The 7,722-nt window shown below is 41.7% G+C and overlaps 1 pseudogene; it reads left to right on the plus strand.

Annotated features, from left to right (window-relative positions):
* Positions 1 to 4,213: 4,213 nt before the first annotated feature.
* LOC143672182 (zinc finger RNA-binding protein pseudogene) lies at positions 4,214 to 7,486 on the plus strand (annotated as a pseudogene).
* The last annotated feature ends 236 nt before the right edge of the window (positions 7,487 to 7,722 follow it).

The following is a 7,722-nucleotide window of genomic DNA, read 5'->3' on the forward strand; positions in this document are numbered from 1 at the left end:
TTCGGTACCCATATATGTTTTGATTCTGATGAATTTATTATTGCTAAAAAATTCCCACTTATCCTTATTGTATGTCACCATCTTAGATTCAATGCATTATTCTAGCTGGCAAGACATTTCAGGATCCTGGCTCTCCTATTAATCATAGAGGCACTTAGTCCCAGTTATGTATTATCTGCACATTGTCTGGGCATGTTGTCTCTATATCTTCATTCAAATAAGTCACTGATGCTATTCATCACAGAGGCACTTAGTCCAGTTATGTATTATCTGCACATTCTCTGAGCATTTTGTCATCCAAATAAGTCACTGATGCTTAAGTAATAATACATTCAAATAAGTCACTTTATACTGGGGACTTCATTCCAAATGGTCACTAAACTTTGCCTGACCCCTTTATTTTAGCCTTGCAGAGCACCCAGTTAAGCCATGGCCAGACTCTAGAACCACAGAAACTATAAGATAATAAATGTGTGTTGCTTTTAAACAGTTGAGCTTGTGGTAATAGAGAACTAATACAGAGAAATGGGAGTTCTTTGTAAAATATAATGACTATGACAAACTTTGTCTGATTCCTAGAGAAAGAACTAATAATGAAAAGTTGTCTCTCTTTCTTAAAACTCTTGAAGGTATTGAGGTACTAGTTATGTTGGAATCCTTCTAACAGAGTGCCACAAATGGAGAGGCAGTCTCCTCTAATTCCCCATGGACCAGCAAGCAATTTCAAAGCCTTGGTAATGCTGGTGCATTGAGTAGTACCCAGAGGTATAACAGAAAAATGATATTGCTCAATGTGAATGGTTCAAATGTGAGACAGCTTTAGGAGATTCTTAAAATAACTGGATGAAAGGTAGTTGAGGAACTGCATGAATAGGTAGAAGCAATAATCATTGAAACTTGTGTGATTAACTTTGGGTGTACCCAAAGGTACTGGGGCAACTGTTATAAAGGTATTTTTCTTCTTTTTCTAGTTCCCCTTCCAGTTATTTTCCTTTCCAAAGTTTGGTTACCTCTCTGATTTGTTCATCTTTATTATTCTTTCCCAGTGGTATTAATTTCCCACTGTTGCACTAGGAAATTACCAAAAATGTGGTGGCTTAAAATAACACAAATGAAGCATCTTACACTTCTGGAGGTAATAAATCTCACTGGGCTAAAATCAAGGTATTGGCAGGGTTGTATTCTTTTCTGGAACATTAAGGGGAGAATAGGTTTCCTTGCCTTTTCCAACTTCTAGAAGCCACTCACATTTCTTGGCTTGTAGCTCCCTTCCTCCATCTTCAAAGCCAGCAATAGGGAATTGAGTCTGTCTCACATCACATTGCTTTAACTTGCTTTTCTGCCTCACTCTTTCACCACTAAAGATCCTTGTGATTACATTGGTACCACCTGGACAATCCAGTTCACTCTCCTTTATTTAACCACATCTGCAAAATACCTTTTGCTATGCAAGGTAAGGTATCCCAGGGATTAGGATATGGACATCTTTGGGGAACCATTTTTCTGCCAACCACATCCTTCTTCAGGGCTTAGTTGTATTTTCTTTTTTGTTCTTTAACATCTTTCATATTTACATGATAAAAAATACTTGCCCTTTTTTCTTTCCCATTGTTCCTGCTGTGTTGTGGACTCAGTACCACTCACTGAGCTCAGATCAGCTTCCTTCTCACTTTACCAATTTTTGCCTTTATGCCTACTCTTCTGAAGCTTTATGCTGCTTCTCTTCATACTTTTATTTGTTTCCAAATTGTTTCTCATTGTCATAAGTCATGTCCTGCATGGCAAGGATAAGAATGAGGAATATGGGAATGCTGGGCACTTTGTGTCTAGTGGCCTCATATATATATATATAGTTTTTTGCATATGCAGGCACCAGGAATTGAACCTGGTTCTCCAGCATGGCAGGTGAGAACTCTGCCACTGAGCCACCGTTGCACTGCCCAGGCCTCATATATTTAACCAGATAATCTGTCTGACTCTATCAAGAGTTCATGTTGTTCAGCTAATCAAGATTTTTTAAAAGGTGATCCTTGTGTGTGTGTGTGTGTGTGTGTGCGTGTGTGTGTGTGTGTGTGTGTGAGAGAGAGAGAGAGAGAGAGAGGGAAGCCCATATTTATCAGATTTGCTTCTCATGTTACAACCATGGCATATGCCATGGTTTGCCTATGAGAACAGTCATCTATTTTCTCCCCCTTTATGTACTTCTTTGTTGCTATATTATCCTACCAAATCCCTTCACACTACTTCTTCAACATTCTGAATTATGACTTCCCTTCTTCTCCTTAAACTTGCTCAGACTATCCAGATGTGTCTATGATTGATTTTTATTGTGACTATTTCTGCTTTAGTTTTTTACAGCAGAGCACTATACTTATTGGCACTTGGGAAGGTAGCTAAATTCCTTTCCTGCCCCTTGATGGTCCTTCTGACATGTTTTAATATCATTGTGCTCAAAGCTGGATTGATTAGCCCTCATATTCTTCTGGCATGGCATGTAAACAAGTTCTTATAAATCAAAAAAGAAGAAAGCAATAGTTTTCAAAGCACTCTTCAACAAGTAACTTACAGGACATATCCCAGAATTTGTCATGGGCTTCCACACCATCATCTCAGATTTTTCCTTCTAACTGCTCCACAACATTGGAGGCCAAAAGGAGTTTTTTATCATCATAATTGACTTTTACTTTCTTTTTTGTGAAAAATAACATATATACAAAAAAGTAATAAATTTCAAAGCACAGCACCGCAATTAGTTGTAGAACAGATTTCAGAGTTTGGCATGGGTTACAATTCCACCATTTTAAGTTTTGACTTCTAGCTGCTCTAAGAGACTAGAGACTAAAAAATATCAATTTAATGATTAAGCTTTCATACTCATTTATTAAATCCTATCTTCTCTGTATAACTCCACCATCACCTTTGATCTTTATATACCTCTCTTTAGGGGTATTTGGGCTATGGCCATTCTATCTTCTTCATAATATGGGGCAGGGATATGGAACTATCTGATGTTCTGGAAGGGCTGGGCCCTCTAGGTTTCAGGACTTATCTGGTCCAGGGAACCATCTGGAGGTTGTAGATTTCTGGAAGGTTACTCTACTGCATGGAACCTTTGTATAATCTTATATATATTGCCCTAAATGTTCTTTAAGGCTGGCTGGAATGGTTTTGGTTGGGGTTTGGCAAGTTATGATAGATAGCAATGTCTAACTGAAGTTTTCATAAGAGCAGCTACCAGAGCAGCCCTCAACTGTAATTGAACTCTCTCTGCCACTGATACTTTATTAGTTACATTTCTTCTCCCTGTTTTGGTCAGGATGGAATTGTTGGTCCCATGGTGCCGGGGCTGGACTCATCCCTGGGAGTCATCTCCCACACTGCCAGGGAGACTTTCACCCCTGGGTGTCATGGCCCATGCAGGGGGGAGGGCAATGATTTTACTTGCAGAATTGGACTCAGAAAGAGTGAGGCCACATTTAGCAGCTAAACACATCCTCCAAAGGTAATTCTTAGGCATACCTATAGGTAGGCTAAACTTCTCTGCTACATACATAAGATTCACAATAGTAAGCCTCAAGATCAAGTGTTTGGCCTATTGACTAGATGTGCCTAAAATTTGACACAGTATCAGAGGATTCCCTGTTGGTAAAGTTTAATACTTCCATATTTTTTCTCCCATCCTTCAAGGGAATTTGGCAATACTTTCTGATTATCTGCTCAATATATTCTAGGATATATTCAGGCATTACATTAAGCTATACAGGATTAAATGCCCTCTTTCTTATTCTGGATTCCTTGTGTTTCAATTGCTCAAATGAGCTGTACAGATAGGTTGAGTTAGAATATGTGCTACAGAATAATTAGGTTCCAGACAAAATAAACCTTTCTTCCTTTAGTCTCAAAGATTATGCATGATTCTAAAATATAGAATCCCCTATGTTCTGAATTACTTTAACCCCGAACTCATCAGTTTCATTCTTATCTCTAAATACCAGGATATATATATATATATGCCTCTCAAAGGAGTGAGGGAGGGAGTGCGAGGCGGGAGTGGGGAGGCAGCACGGCCGTGGCCCCGGTGAGGGCGCCTTCTTACAGAGCCTCTCTTTCTCTCTCTCCCCCAACCCCCCTTCCCTCCGTCGGCGTCTCTGCCCCTCCGCATTCCTCCTCCTGCCATGGGACCCGACTCTCCGTGCCCGCTGCAGTGCCCAGCCGGCTGGGGGAAGATGCCAAAATGGCGACCGGCAACTACTTTGGATTCACCCATAGCCGGGCGGCGGCGGCGGCGGCTGCGGCGCAGTATAGCCAGCAACCAGTTTCTGGTGTAGCCTATTCTCATCCAACTACAGTTGCTAGCTATACTGTTCATCAGGCTCCAGTAGCTGCTCACACAGTTACTGCTGCCTATGCACCAGCAGCCGCTACAGTTGCAGTTGCCAGACCTGCTCCAGTAGCTGTTGCAGCTGCTGCAACAACTGCTGCTTATGGAGGCTATCCCACTGCACACACAGCAACTGACTATGGTTATACCTAGAGGCAACAGGAAGCACCACCACCACCACCCCAGCTACTACACAAAACTACCAGGACTCATATTCATATGTAAGATCCACAGCCCCTGCTGTAGCTTATGATAGTAAGCAGTACTACCAGCAGCCAACAGCAACTGCTGCTGCTGTAGCTGCTGCTGCCCAGCCTCAGCCTTCTGTTGCTGAAACCTACTATCAGACAGCCCCCAAAGCAGGTTATAGCCAAGGTGCAACTCAGTATACTCAAGCCCAGCAAACTCGACAAGTGACAGCCATAAAACCAGCCACACCGAGTCCAGCTACTACAACTTTTTCCGTTTATCCTGTATCCTCCACCGTGCAGCCAGTAGCAGCTGCGGCCACTGTGATGCCATCCTATACTCAGAGTGCTACTTACAGTACCACAGCAGTTACTTATTCTGGTATGTCTTATTCAGGTTATGAAGCAGCAGTATATTCAGCTGCATCTTCCTACTACCAACAGCAGCAGCAGCAACAGAAGCAGGCAGCAGCAGCTGTTGCTGCTGCTGCAACAGCTGCCTGGACAGGGACCACCTTTACTAAAAAAGCACCATTCCAAAATAAACAACTGAAACAAAAACAGCCTCCCAAGCCACCCCAGATTCACTATTGTGATGTTTGTAAGATTAGCTGTGCGGGACCACAGACTTATAAAGAACATTTAGAAGGACAGAAACATAAAAAAAAAAGAAGCTGCATTAAAAGCCTCACAAAATACCAGCAGCAGCAACAACTCTACTCGTGGGACTCAAAACCAGCTACGTTGTGAGCTCTGTGATGTGTCTTGTACAGGAGCAGATACATATGCTGCCCACATTCGTGGTGTTAAGCATCAAAAAGTGGTTAAATTACACACAAAACTTGGTAAACCCATTCCGTCAACAGAACCAAATATTGTTAGCCAAGCTGCTTCTTCAACAGCTGTATCTGCTTCAAAACCAACTGCCTCTACTTCAAGCATTGCAGCAAACAATTGTACTGTGAACACTTCATCAATTTCAACTTCTTCAGTGAAAGGTCTTACAACTACAGGAAACTCATCTCTTAATATCACATCCAACGCTAAAGTATCAACAGTGCCTACAAATATGGCTGCCAAGAAAACGTCTACACCCAAAATAAACTTTGTTGGTGGTAATAAGTTGCAGTCAACTGGAAACAAAGCGGAAGACTTAAAAGGAACTGAATGTGTAAAGAGTACTCCTGTCACTTCTGCTGTGCAGATTGCAGAAGTAAAATCGGACACAGTTTCAGAACCAGTCACACCTGCATCTCTTGCTGCTTTGCAAAGTGATGTGCAGCCAGTGGGCCATGACTATGTGGAGGAGGTACGAAATGATGAAGGGAAAGTAATTCGGTTCCATTGTAAATTATGCGAGTGCAGCTTTAATGATCCCAATGCTAAGGAGATGCATTTAAAAGGCCGAAGACACAGACTTCAATATAAAAAAAAAGTAAATCCAGATTTGCAAGTAGAAGTAAAGCCCAGTATTCGAGCAAGAAAGATTCAAGAAGAAAAAATGAGGAAGCAAATGCAAAAGGAGGAATATTGGTGAAGATGAGAAGAGGAAGAGCGCTGGAGAATGGAAATGAGATGTTATGAAGAGGATATGTACTGGAGAAGAATGGAGGAGGAACAGCATCATTGGGATGATCGCCGCCGAATGCCCGATGGGGGCTATCCTCATGGTCCTCCAGGCCCACTAGGCCTTCTTGGAGTCCGACCGGGCATGCCTCCTCAGCCACAGGGGCCTGCATCCTTACGTCGTCTTGACTCATCTGATGACCGTTATGTAATGGCAAAGCATGCGACCATTTATCCAACTGAAGAGGAGTTACAGGCAGTTCAGAAGATTGTTTCTATCACTGAACGTGCCTTAAAACTTGTTTCAGATAGTTTATCTGAACACGAGAAGAGCAAGAGCAAAGAGGAAGATGACAAGAAAGAGGGAGGTAAAGACAGAGCTTTAAAAGGAGTTTTGCGAGTGGGAGTATTGGCAAAAGGATTGCTTCTCCGAGGAGATAGAAATGTCAACCTTGTTTTGCTGTGCTCCGAGAAACCTTCAAAGACATTATTAAGCCGTATTGCAGAAAACCTACCCAAACAGCTTGCTGTTATAAGTCCTGAGAAGTATGACATAAAATGTGCTATATCTGAAGCAGCAATAATTTTGAATTCATGTGTGGAACCCAAAATGCAAGTCACTATCACCCTGACATCTCCAATTATTGGAGAAGAGAACATGAGGGAAGGAGATGTAACCTCGGGTATGGTGAAAGACCCACCGGACGTCTTGGACAGGCAAAAATGCCTTGACGCTCTGGCTGCTCTACGCCACGCTAAGTGGTTCCAGGCTAGAGCTAATGGCCTGCAATCCTGTGTGATTATCATACATATCCTCCGGGACCTCTGTCAACGAGTTCCAACCTGGTCTGATTTTCCAAGCTGGGCAATGGAGTTATTAGTAGAGAAAGCAATCAGTAGTGCTTCTAGCCCACAGAGCCCTGGGGATGCACTGAGAAGAGCTTTTGAGTGCATTTCTTCAGGAATTATTCTTAAAGGTAGTCCTGGACTTCTGGATCCTTGTGAAAAGGACCCTTTTGATACCTTGGCAACAATGACTGACCAGCAGCGTGAAGACATCACATCCAGTGCACAGTTTGCATTGAGACTTCTTGAATTCCACCAGATACACAAAGTTCTAGGCATGGATCCATTACCCCAAATGAGCCAGCATTTTAACATCCACAACAACAGGAAACAAAGAAGGGATAGCAATGGAATTGATGGATTTGAAGCTGAGGGGAAAAAAGACAAAAAAGATTATGATAACTTTTAAAAAGTTTGTGTAAATCTTCAGTGTTAAAAAAAAAGAACAGATGCCCGTGGGTTGGCTGTTTTTCATTCATAATAATGTCTACTTTGACAAAATTATCAAGAATTTAAAGAATTTCATGGAAGAACCAAGTTTTTCTATGATATTAAAAACTTAGTGTACAGTGTTAGGTATTATATGAATGGAAAGACACCAAAAAAAAAAATTGTGCTCCGACTAGGGGAAAAACTGGTTGAGATTTTTTCCCCATTATTTTGGTTTTATTTACTGGTTGCCCTAGCTCCCCCTATTTTTGTGTGTTTTCATAACTAGTACATTGTCTTATTAAGTCTCTC

The sequence above is a fragment of the Tamandua tetradactyla genome, chromosome X (genome assembly GCF_023851605.1).
Source record: "Tamandua tetradactyla isolate mTamTet1 chromosome X, mTamTet1.pri, whole genome shotgun sequence".
In the NCBI taxonomy this organism is placed as follows: domain Eukaryota; kingdom Metazoa; phylum Chordata; class Mammalia; order Pilosa; family Myrmecophagidae; genus Tamandua; species Tamandua tetradactyla.